This window comes from Megalobrama amblycephala, linkage group LG14 (assembly GCF_018812025.1).
Source record: "Megalobrama amblycephala isolate DHTTF-2021 linkage group LG14, ASM1881202v1, whole genome shotgun sequence".
Lineage (NCBI taxonomy): Eukaryota > Metazoa > Chordata > Actinopteri > Cypriniformes > Xenocyprididae > Megalobrama > Megalobrama amblycephala.
The window spans coordinates 37,144,619-37,157,895 of record NC_063057.1 but is presented as its reverse complement, the minus strand read 5'-3'; positions in this window follow the sequence as shown (position 1 = coordinate 37,157,895).

Below are 13,277 nucleotides of genomic sequence, written 5' to 3'. Positions count from 1 at the left end.
TATATAAAGCACCTACTGGTGATTCATTCATATCATTGGCAGAAGTTTTGAGACTGTTTCTGTTAAATAAAGTCAATTCATTCAAGTTTCTGCTGGTTTAAGAGAAACTCTGGAATGTCTTTGAAATGCATAGTTGTGCAGAGTGTCCCAGAGAGTGTCCCTGTGTGGGCCTGCTGTGATTTGTCTCCGCAAGTCTTAGTTTCCTGGTAAGGTTGTGGATTTACTCCTTATGGTCCAGGTGTTACTTAGCGATCTGGTCTTAAAAGTTTATGGAACAAAGGAGGGTCTCTTTATCGATCAGCTCTGTTAATACAAAGTCTGGTTTGAAATGAAACAGGCATGAGAGATCAGTCTCCTTCAGCAGTTTAGCTCCATGGGTTCAGTTTTATAGCTCAATAATGGTTCACTGGGGGATCTCTGTGATCTTTGGTGTTGTGTTCATTTGGTGGGCTTCATTCACGGATAATCTTACAAATTCTTCTTGTTTGCTGATCAAGTCAAGTTTTATTGTCAATTTTATTGTCACCCACCACATCACATGTGCCTTGGAGAGTGAAATTCTTGGGAGTGTGCTCCAGAAATTGCAGAAACAGTTAACATATAACCATACAGACTTAACAGGTAAAAATGTGCAATATGCACATACATATAGTCAGTACACACAGTGTACTATTAGACATACTTACAGTTAGTACTACACTACACATTATACTCAATATGTACATACATACAGTTAGCACTACACATTATATACTATACACAGAATGTACACCTTCTACATTATGTAGACATATATACAGATTGTACGTGAACTGGATACAGAAATGTCATGGATGTGCATCGAATGGTATCCAGTGGTAACAGGTAGATTATTGTATTAAGTGCAGTGTGTATGTATAGTCCAGTGTTGAACTGTTAAAGTGTGGTGTGGCATACCATATTGTGGAGTATGCTGTAGGGTCTATTAGTTTTGACTGTTCATTAGTCTGATAACCTGAGGAAAAAAGCTATCCCTAAGTCGGCTAGTGCGGGATCGGATGCTGCGGAGACGTCTTCCTGAGGGCAGCAGAGAGAGCATTCCTCTCTCCTTATTTCCTTATACACCGCCTGGTGTAGATGTCCTGGAGGGAGGGAAGCTCACCTCCGACAATGTGGCTGGCATTTTGCACGGCCCTTTTCAGAGCTTTATGGTTGCCAGCAGTGCTGTTTCCGAACCAGGCAGTGATGCAGCCCGTCAGGATGCTCTCTATAGAATGATCTGAGGATGCTGGGTCTCATTCCAAACTTCCTCAGCCATCTCAGGAAGAAGAGGCGTTGACGTGCCTTCTTCAGCACTGCGTCAGTGTGTGTGGACCAGGTGAGCTCCTCACTGATGTTAACGTCGAGGAACTTAAAGCTGCTTGCCCACTCCACAGGTGTCTTGTCGATGGTGATGGGTTTGTGTTCTCTGCTCTGTCTCCTGAAATCCACCACCAGCTCCTTGGTCTTGTCGATGTTGAGTGAGAGGTGGTTCTCCTGTCACCATTTAGTCAGAGTGCTCTCCTCCTCTCTGTAGGCCATCTCATCGCTGTCGGTGATCAGCCCTATCATCGTTGTGTCGTCTGCGAATTTGATGATGACGTTGGAGCTGTGTGTGGATGTACAGTCATGTGTGTACAGGGAGTACAGGAGTGGGCTGAGGACACAGCCCTGAGGAGCACCAGTGTTGAGGGTCAGCGGGGATGATGTAATTATTGCCCATTCTGACCACCTGACTTCTGCCTGTCAGGAAGTCCAGGATCCAGCTGCAAAGAGGTCTGTTTAGTCCCAGAGTCTGGAGCTTCGCAACAAGTGTGGCAGGCACTATGGTGTTAAATGCTGAGCTGTAGTCCACAAACAGCATTCTCACATAGGTGTTCTTATTTTCCAGGTGGGAGAGAGCAGTGTGTAGGGTGAGAGCAATGCACGTCCTGATATTGTTGAGTTAGATGCGTTCCTGGGTCAACATATTTTGTTGATCCTGGAACTAGTGCTGGGCGGTATGACCAAAAAATGTATATCACAGTATTTTTCAAAATTATATCGGTTTCACCGTATATGACGGTATTTTTTCCTCTATGCATGACTGGGCGTTAACCACATTTTCTACTGATTGAGAAAGGGAATACTGCAGTAGACAACAAACCAATAAAACACAGACCTGCAACACACTCATTACAGACACATGAATATTAAAATATCACTATGGAGATAGAAAAAAGAAAAAGAGTTGATGGCACCTTAAGCATTTTAAAAATCTTACCCTATATAGCCTAACAACAAACTGCCAAAACTAGGGAGAAACGCGGAAGAACATTTAAACTGTCTGAGGATATTTTCACTACATTTAAGAGCACTACAGTCTCTGAACAAATGACACACACAAGTTTAACACAGAAACAATAAAGCAGTTAAATTTTTGCCCATTCTTCTTTGAATTGTCAGTCTGTGTAGCAGAATAACCCATCGTGTCATCGCGGTCGTGATCAGTTGATCAGTATCCGTGATCAGTATCCTTTGCATAACGTTACATTTTATTTGAAGATGACATGATGAAATATGTGCGCATACACACTGCTGGTTCATGTTTAGAGCACTAGAGTATATGAAATAGGTCATAAAAAACTTAAACACGCTCGTTCCGGTCTATATAATATGATCCATGTGGAGAAAGTTGTACGCTCCACGTAGAAACCGCTCTCTCGTGCGCGCTGCGTGTAATTTGAATTATCCGCTGTAATCAAGGGCTAAATCCGAAATCGCCCCCTATATCCTCAAATAGGGCATTATTTGAGCCATTTGTAGTGGTGTCCGAAACCATAGTGGACGTTATTGAGTGCACTCATTCAATCTCACATTGCACCGCAATAACGAGTGTACAGTCGATGTACACACAACGGCTGTCCGAATTCAGTCACTCGTTTTCATTCACTCTTTCAAGTGAACAATATAAGTGGATAACGTAGGGAGTAGTGAATGAGGCTTTAGGGGGTGATTTCGGACTTACTACAGGCTGTGATGCGATCTCAGCTGTGCTCTCACTACAGTGCAACAGTGAAACATGACGCTCTCAAACAGTGACGGGCTGCGCCGCGTTCTGAACGTTGGTTAAGCGACACATACCGGTATTGCAGTATCATCAAAATTCATATCATAACAAAAATAAATACCGGTATTCAGTATGAACCGGTATACCGCCCAGCACTACCTGGAACAACATTCTAGTCTGAAATTTTAGTCTTAACCCTATTCCTACCCCTAAACCTAACCCTACCCATAAGTTATTCCAAAAATCAGAGGGAAATGATAGATGAATAACACTGATGTAGAAGCACCAATACATGATTTTAAGCCTAAACTTGACATAATCTGTAAACTTGTCCCTCAAATCTGATTGAATGTTGTTCCAGGATCAACAAAAATGTTGACCCAGGAACATGTTGAACTCAGCAATATCAGGTTATGCAAGAGCAATAGCATCGTCTGTAGAACGGTTGCTATGATATGCAAATTGAAGTGGATCCAGTGAGGAAGGCAGCACAGAGCAGATGTTATCTCTGACGAGTCTCTCAAAACACCAGTAATTTAAGCATGTGATCTTGTTTTTCTTTGGTATGGGCACAATGGTGGATTTTTTGAAGCAAGAGGGAACCACAGACAGACAGACAGACAGACAGATTGGCTGCAGTTTGAGATAATCTATGTAAATATGGTTTTAACGCCAAATTTTTAAAGCGTTTATTTAACACTCATAAATATAATTTTCTACGAAATCCTCATTAGGAGTTATGACTCATCAAATTTCACCTCAATGTTAAGTCTATGGAACGTTTTCACACAATTTTTCACCCGCCGGACAAACATAGTACACCCAATCGCTTATAAAATTCACACCATTCCTCAATAATCTGCACGATTTGACGCCTCATTCATGGGTCAATGACAAACAGTGCGGGACTGAAGTATGCAAAAAAAACACAAGCACGACTAATTAATAATAGTGATAATAACATTCACCAAAATATATATTATAAATAAAAATATAATTAACATCACTGATCTAAAGTTTAGAGTCAATAAAGTCTCTTCTGCTATTTGATCCCAAAATACAGTAAAAAAACTGAGGAATTTTGTGAAAAAAAAAATATATTTGAATGTACACCAGGTGTTTTTATCTGGAATATTTGATGAACAGAAAGATTGAAATAGAAATATGAAATAAAAAGATTTGAAATGTTGAACTTGAGACTTTTACAAAGATGTGAATCAGGACTAAACTGAAGATTCAATATATTCTTCAAAAACAGGAAATCTTCTGAAACTAATGAATAAATATGATTATTTTTCACTGAAAGCCATTAAAACATTCATTCAAGATTGAGAGGTAAAATCACAGTAGTAAAAAAGCTTTTCAAGAGTTTCAGGAAAGTAAGAAACTGAAAACTCTTCTGGAAAAATCCCACTATGGATTTATCCTAAACTGGATTTTGTAACAAGTTTCTTTAATCTTTGGGGAAACAGATAGAAATTTAAAGAGTTCAAGATCACCAAAGTCTAAAAATCACCAACAATACAACTGTCACAGTTTCACTCTGTTTTGGACTTTTTCCCGGCACTAGGATGTTGTCATGGTTTCTGATCACTGTCAGCTGTATGTCATCATCACCTCATTTGCACTTGTATTTATGTTCCCTTGGTTTGTTCATTTGTCGGTATCATCAGTGTTTATGTGTGTGTTATGCTCTTGCATCTTCAACACAGCGTGTGACAACAATAGATCTACAACACTTAAAAACTTTATAAACCAAATTATTACACTCATCGTTGAATCAATTTAATGGATTCTTGCTGAATTAAAGTATCAGTTTCTCTTAAAAGAGAATCACACTGACCTCAAACATTTGAATGGTGTAAATATAATAACAGGCCTTTAAATTATAATAAACACAGAATAATAACCAACATTAATATTCAGGGAAGACCTGATTAGACTGGCCCAAAAAACACTGATGTAAATGATGATTTTCACAGGATATCTGGTAAACTGTACTGAGACACTGATGATATATTGAACATGAAGAGTTCAGAAACATTAAAAGATCAGATTCATAATTCCTGATTCAGATGTTTTATCTCCATCAGATTCCCTTCAGCTCAATCTGGATCTGAACACAGTGAATAAATACCTCTGTCTGTCTGAGAAGAACAGAGTGATTACATACACTAACACAGTCCAGCCATATCCTTTTCATCCAGACAGATTTGATGGATATCTTCAGGTGTTGTGTGGAGAGAGTGTGTGTGGACGCTGTTACTGGGAGATTGAGTGTAGTGGAGAAGGTGTGTATATATCAGTGTCATATAAGAGCATCAGCAGGAAGGGAGAGGTTAATGAGTGTTTGTTTGGACATAATTATCAGTCCTGGGGTTTGAGCTGCTCTTCCCCCAGATATTCATTCAGACACAATGACATAGAGACTAAACTCCCAGTAAAGTCCATCATCAGTAGAATAGGAGTGTATGTGGATCACAGTGCAGGAACTCTGTCCTTCTACAGCGTCTCTGGAGACACAATGAGCCTCATCCACACAGTCCAGACCACATTCACTCAACCGCTCTATCCTGGGTTTATTGTTTATGGATCAGTGAAACTGTGTTGATGAATCAGAATAGACTGTAGAGAGACTCTACCCATAATGCTTTGAGCTCATGATGAATCAGTAACAGTGAGATGTTATAGAGTCTCTTATTTTCTCTTCATTACATTAATACTACAGCTGAACTTCTGTCAGTGAAATAACATGAAGAATAAATGTGTGTAATGAATCCTCAGATAGACAGTGAGATCAGTGTGTCTGTGTGTGTGTGTGTGAGAGAGAGAGAGAGAGAGAGAGAGAGAGAGTGTGTTGATGCACTGTTGATGGAAATCAGTAATTCAATTCTTATTGTAGTGTCACATTAATCATTTTTATTATTACTATTAAAATTACCTTTTAATTGAAATGATCACACACGATTCATTAAATTTTTTTTTTTTTTTAAATGTAATTTGCTGTAAAATTGATAAATGTCAATTTACTAATGAATGTACAATATATTAAAAGGTGTGTATTTTCAACCCATCTTCTTGTATTTGGTAATACATATTTTGTTCTATTCATGTTCCTGGTAATGTCTGTATTTGGGATCTGGGAAGTGACTGAGGGTCTGACTCGTGTCAGGAATACAGTAACTGTGTTTTGTACTTCATTCATTTGCTCAAACAACTAGATTCATCATAACTGTGTAAGATATGTAAAGAAAACTGTCTAAGTAGGATATTCTGCTGTTAAAACATGTATTTACTCTTCTAGCTTCCCATGACAGCCGAGGTCACTGGGGTCACTCAGACCTGAATCCTACATGACCAAATGATCACTTTACACTTTACACTTCATCTTCAGTAACTAGAGAATAATGAAGAATGTCATCTGAACCTCTTTGTAATGATGATTCAACAGAGTGAGGATCCATTTGCAGTTTATTGAAGTAGGAAACACGATAATGGCAGGACGAGGCAGAAGCGGTAACAGGGACAGGCAAGGATCAGGAACAGTCCAATCAAAGATCAAAGAACAGTCCAATCAAACACAGACATAGCAAACCACAATAAATGCTCAGAAATGATGCTCAATGCTTTGCAACGTGTGTGAGAGCTGCTTATTAAGTGTGTGTGAGTGTGTGTCATGTGGTGCATGTCGCGTTGGGTTCTTAATATATTCAATAAAGATGCAGCAGTGCTGTTTACATGGCATGACACCAAGCGGCAACCTCCCCCAGTTTCTTGTGAAGCCAATACGGAAGTAACTTAAACTGCGATTCATCGACTGGCCGCTAGGGACAGGCTCCAAAAGAGAGCAAAATCTCATTGAGTCCCATGTTAAATTGGCCGAGTTTACAGCAGAAAAAAACACGTTTTCAAGTTGGTTCAAATTGTGGTTTTGTTCTATACTGCTAATTTTGCCCTTCATGACAACTCTGAGGGGGGTGAATTTTTTTATAACTCATCCGTTTAAATTATATTAAGCCTTAAAGTTCTGCATAATTAAGGGCGTGGTCACTTGAGTGACAGGTAGATTGCGCTGCTGTGTGTGTGAGCCGTCATGTTACCTCAGCTAATTCCAGCCGCTGAATTTGGCATCTCAGCTGTATTTGTGCTTTTTCTCGATTATTTTATACAATTATAAAATATGGCTTGCTGCATAATATTCGAGACTGATGTGTGTCTGTGTAGATGTGCATGCATGCGGAAGATATAACAGACACACGTTGTTGGATCGTGGCATTGGCTGAAAGTTTTGTTTGTGAGATTTACTACTATGACAATGGCGGGAGGATATCAAAATCCGACAGCACTGCTTGGATATTATAACTAAAACTGCTGCACTATTTTGAAAAAAATATACTTTGGACACGGGCTCATTTGTTTGTTAGATACAATCATATACAGTTTTACAACATAAACGCTGCTCAGATTGCATTCTTTCTTGAACGACAGTAAACCTTTAGAACTTTCTAATGATAAAACTTATCTTCATTAATAATTTAGATAGTATCTAGATAGATAGCTCCTTTGCCTGCTAACATTGTCACGACGAGCTAGGCGGGCGTGGTTTCAGCAACCAGTCACATCAGCTCAAACCACCTCCCGCCTCTTTGCCCATTTTCAGTTATCCGGGAGTGACGTGCGGTGACGCGCAGCTAAGATGGCAGCGGCCTCATTTTCGCATCAAAACTGCTGTTCAGAACTCTATGGGTGACGTCACGGACGCTATGTCCATATTTTTTTACAGTCTATGCATAACACTCATTTACTCACTGACGAACTTCCCCGCTATCTTGTTAGGAAGGCCCTCTACTGCCCCCTAGCGCCCAGGCATATAACATTATTATTGATCACACCACATCTCCCTTTCTGAAAAGCAATAAACTGTGACCTACATCTTTTACCCCCATGTTACATCAAACTCTTAATCTCACATTTGTGGGCTTGAGACGAAGAACCATATAAGTCCATATTTTCAATTTTTGAATAATACATTTTTTTTAATTTGGACTCTGAATATTATATTACTTTTTTTTTTTTTACTTGAAGATAGACAACAAAAGCTTCCCAATTCTAATGAGATAGGATTTTTTAGTATCAATCTTAAAAATAAAAAGTTAGAGTAATTTACATTTCTGGAATGTGGAAGAACAGTATATGTCCAGTTAATGTGGAATAACAGTATAAGTCCAATTAATCATATCAATTTAAACCACTGGAGATTTGATTCCTTTATCTTAGTTTTAATACAGTAACAGAACCTTAAAGAAAATATTAAGCATTTCTTTCTTTCAATTTCTTTTATTTTTTGCCAACGTAAATCACAGAACAAAAACGCGGACAATACGGTACGAACAATGAACAATACATAGGCCTACTTATAGTACAGAAAATAAACGTCAGTACAAACAAACCGTACATACTTACAATAAACAATAATAACGGTAAACAATACATATTTACAATACAGACATACATCATCTTCATTCCATGCTGGTTCCATATGCTAGTTTACCATATACGTCTTCCTTTTTTTGGTTCTAAATAAAATAAAATAAATACCTATATATTCCTATTATACAACATAAAATAAGGCATACAAGATAAGCTACAACTACTTTTATGATTAATTTCACACAATATACACAATATATCCCACCTTACCCTGCACATGACCTACACATACCAAGCTACTCTTCAGATTGGGCCTCCGCTGGCATGTAGGCTAGCATTTTCATAAGGTCACGGTGCTTCTCCTTCTTGATGGGCAGAGGGTCCTCGTAAGCACAAGCATACGTGGTGGAGAACAAGGGAGCTGGAGGTGGTTGATTCTTCCTCTGTTTGGTGATCAGCCAATGCTTCCATCCCTCGTAGAGGCTGTGGCTCCCTTTTGTGTGGACACACCATGGATCAGTAGCTGAAATCATGATTCAACAAGAAATTCAATGAAGATTCTTCCTTCACGCACATATCCCCAACACTGTTAATCTCAGATAACCAGTTTAGATTTAGCCTAGTTCTTTAGTTCTTTAGTTTTTTACCTGTCACTTTCAACCACATCATGGATGTGATTAGGAAGCCAGGTGGATGCTTTAATGTTGCATCAGGGTTGCATCTCAATTACTTTAAATGGATGCAGCTGCCTGGCTCCACGGATCATCTCGGCGACATCGCTGGGGGGTGTGGAGTGTGGACACCTTACGCCTCTTGTCCAGCGTGGCAAATGAACGGTCACAGGGAAGGAAGGAGTGACCAGACACCATGAACTTCTGCTCTATCTGACTGAAGTACCCTCTAGATACGAGCAGGGCCATGAGGTTTAGGACTCGCCAGTTGTTGTTCTGCCCACAGCATCGGTCACTATAGATGATGAGCTTCCGTTCCTTTGCCTGGACTAGGGGAGCGAAAGATGTTTCTGCCCACTTCAAAAGACAGCTTGCCACCTCGATGGAACCTCTGTGAGCGATGCCCTCATGCCAGAGGCACATTGTAGGAGGTTTGTCAGTGCCCATCTCCTGGATACAGAGGTTGTAGTTGGCCAGCTGCCGTTGATAGCACACGTTGGAGTGTGTCAGGTGACGTGAACACTACCCCCTGCATGTCGATACAAATGACATGGCAGTCATCATTGGCTTTGGCCCACTCTGTGTCAGCCTGCAACTGGGTGTACACTTTTTCGGCTTTCCGGTGGTGAAGCTCACTCTCGGCTGTGATCTTCAACCTTTCTCCATCTGTTGTAGCAGCTACTAATTTTGAGAACAGGGCGTCACATTTTGCACAAGTATCACTTCTTGGCTGCCCAAAACTGAGGTTTTGCTGCTTGAAGATGTCCCTATAGAGCCAGAACTTTGCAGTGGATGCTGGATTGTTTTCCTTGTACAGGCAGAACATGCGGAGCAGGTTTAAATCAGGGCTCAGGTACTCCCTCTCCACATCTCCCTTCATCCGTGAGTAGTGGTTCGGTTGGCGTGGGAAGCTCAGGATGTGCTCTCTTATCCCCTCTCTCACTGCAGGATGAATGCTATGAGGCCTAAAAAATAAACAACACAACTCATGAACAAGGGAAATATAATAAATTGCATTGTTTCTGTGACAATAAAATTTAATATAATTGTAAACTTTTCTCTAGACTATAGGATTTTGTTTTTAAAGGGATACTTCAGGATTTAGCATTAAGCTTTGTATTAGTAGAAAACCAGTAGTATTTTCGAATTACCATGCTTTCCTCCCTCATATCCCCGAGATGAGAGATTTATGTATTTTTTGTCTGGAAAAAATCCTCTGATGACGCAAAAATCGTCATTGTTTACATGCACACCTTTTGTTTCAATCTAACTGAATTCATTCTGATTGGTGAATCTGAATGTAGTGTTTACATGAACGCTAAACATGTGATCGATTGATGTGTGCGTTTTAGCATTGCTAAGAAAATTCCAGCTCCTCCGTGAGAGATACGAGACCGGTGCGTCTCACAGGTGTCGCTCATCAGTAATCACGCCACCGGCCTCGCGCCGTTCTCCCGCGGCCCTCAGTCTCGTCCTGCTCGCCACAGTAAACACAATGAATGGCAACTGTAGAACGCAAAAGCCGAATCCCAGACATTTTGGCCGATCTCGAAATCCTGGGATCATACATTACATTGGCATAGCACTTTACCTCTGATATCGATCTCAAAGTGCAAAAATATGTTTCCTGACTGGGCAACAACAGTGAGCTGAATCCTAACCATTACAGTTTGTGCATGCTGGCGTTATAGGGTGGCAAGGCACCCGACGCCCTATAATGCCAGCGTCCATGCACCATTAGATCAGGGAATGTTGTAGGGCAACTGATGCTGACACTGGTGCAGCTTTAAAAACTAACAGGACGAGAGCATGAGGTCCTTCAAGATTTTTTTTTTTTTTACCTGTTCTTATGTTTTCCTCTGAAGTCCTCTAATGGAGACCTGACTACCTGCTCTGTTCCCTCAGACTGACTGCCTAACTTTTCTTGAATAACCTTTTCAAAGATAAGTAACTTTAAATAAATATGTTATGGACAATGTATCTAATTAAAATCATGCATGTAATAAAAAGTTAACAAACGGAAAAAGCTAGGCTGTATAAAACTTGCCTGTAGGCGACTGTTGGTCAGTTGAAAGACTGACATAAATGTGAGCTTCGGCGTACTCGCTGTCTGCACTTAGCTGCTCCCGCAGTTTGGACAGGTAGGTCTCACTTGCTGGTAAGTTTGCAATTACAGAGTCCACATAAATGTTCGTTTCCTCCATCAAGCCATCTCCATCAGTCTCACCATTCTTCAAAGGCGCCCGTGACAGCGTATCTGCTGTAGTGAGGCTTTTCCCTGGGACGTGCCTGATTGTGTACCTGTACCTCATGAGTCTCATCCTGAATCTTTGTATTCTAGGTGGGAGGGAATCCAGCGCTTGCCTGCCTAGCAGGCTCACGAGGGGTTTGTGGTCTGTCTCCAGCTCAAAATGGAGACCGTTGATGAAGTTGCTGAATCGTTCACATGCCCAGGTCAGGGCCAGTGCTTCTTTTTCCACTTGAGCATAGCGCTGCTCTGTGCTTGTGAGCGTTCTGGACGCATACGCCACTGGCGCACAGGTTTCCCGGCAGTTCTGCAGCAATACGCTGCCTAGCCCATACAACGAGGCATCGGCTGAGATTTTCAGTTCTTTGTTTGGGTCGTACAACTGCAGGACCGGAGTGGACGCTAACTCTTGTTTGAGGCTGATAAATGCCGTCTGCTGCTCAGGCCCCCAATACCACAGGTTCTTCTTTGAAAGCAGGTCCCTGAGAGCTTTATCTTTTTCAGTTAGGTTGGGCACAAACTTGCCTAGTTGATTTACCATGCCCAGAAAGCTCCTGAGCTCACTGATGTTGTGCTGCGGATCCATCTCACGTACGACACGTGTCTTCTCTGGATCTGGGCTTATCCCATCTGCTGAGATGATGTATCCGAGAAATTTCACCTTGGTTTTGCTGAACTCACACTTAGCTGTGTTCAGTGAGATGCCAGCCGCCTGTGCCCTCTGCAGAACCGCATACACCCGTGTGTCGTGCTCTGCCTGTGTGGAACCCCATATAAGGACATCGTCCATGTGGCAAACGACTCCTTCTAAGCCTTCTGTCACCTCCGTCACCATCCAGTTCTGAAAATGTTCAGGAGCTGAGGCAATACCAAATGGCAGGCAGTTGAAGAAGTAGCGCCCGAATGGGGTGATAAAAGTGGTGTAATGGGCACAGTCTTTTGATAATGGGATTTGCCAAAACCGCATATTGGCGTCCAGTTTTGTGAACAACTTTGCCCCAGACAGCATGCCTAGCGTCTGGTCCACAGACGGGAGGATAAACTTTTCCCTGCACACCACTTCATTGAGGGCAGAGAGGTTTACACAGATCCGGATTTCATCCTTAGATTTCTTTGGTGCGACCACCATGCCAGAGCACCACTCTGTCGGCTGTTCGATCTGGCTGATGACTCCTAGCTGCTTTATGCGCTGGAGTTCCTGCTTCACTTTTCCCATCAAGGGCAGTGGGACACCGCAAGGCACTTTCAAGGACAGAGGCTTAGCATCTGGTCTGAGCTTGATTGTGTACTGATGCTGTACTAAACCTAACCCGCCGCACAGCTTTGGATATTGTTGTTTAACAGAGTCTAAGTCGATGCTATCTACTCTGACTACCATTCTGAGGCTAACTGAGGCGGGTCTACTCAGCAGAGCTGTGTTCAGGTGTTTCACAACATAAATGTCCTCTGTGGTGCGTTTATCACAACATTTCAAAATTTCTTTGGCTACACCCACTACAGAGAGAGTACACAGCCTGGCCCAAACAGTGCTTTGTTGCTTGGAGTGAGACTGTATGCGGTGCCACTGCATATCTGTCTATACACCTGCTCTGGTATGACAGACACGTCCGCCCCTGTATCAAATTTGAATCTCACATTAGCACGCCTTACTTGTAAGTCTACAGTCCATGCATGATCTCCAGCATCAACAGTTCCCAGAAATATGTCATCATCTTCAGTGACAGCAGTAACACTTTGGTAGACTTGCACACTTTACCATAATGTCCTCTCTTACCACAATTGTGGCAGTCTGCATTCATTGCTGGGCACTGAAATTTAGCATGTGACTTATCACATTTAGGGCATGACTTATGCTCTGCTC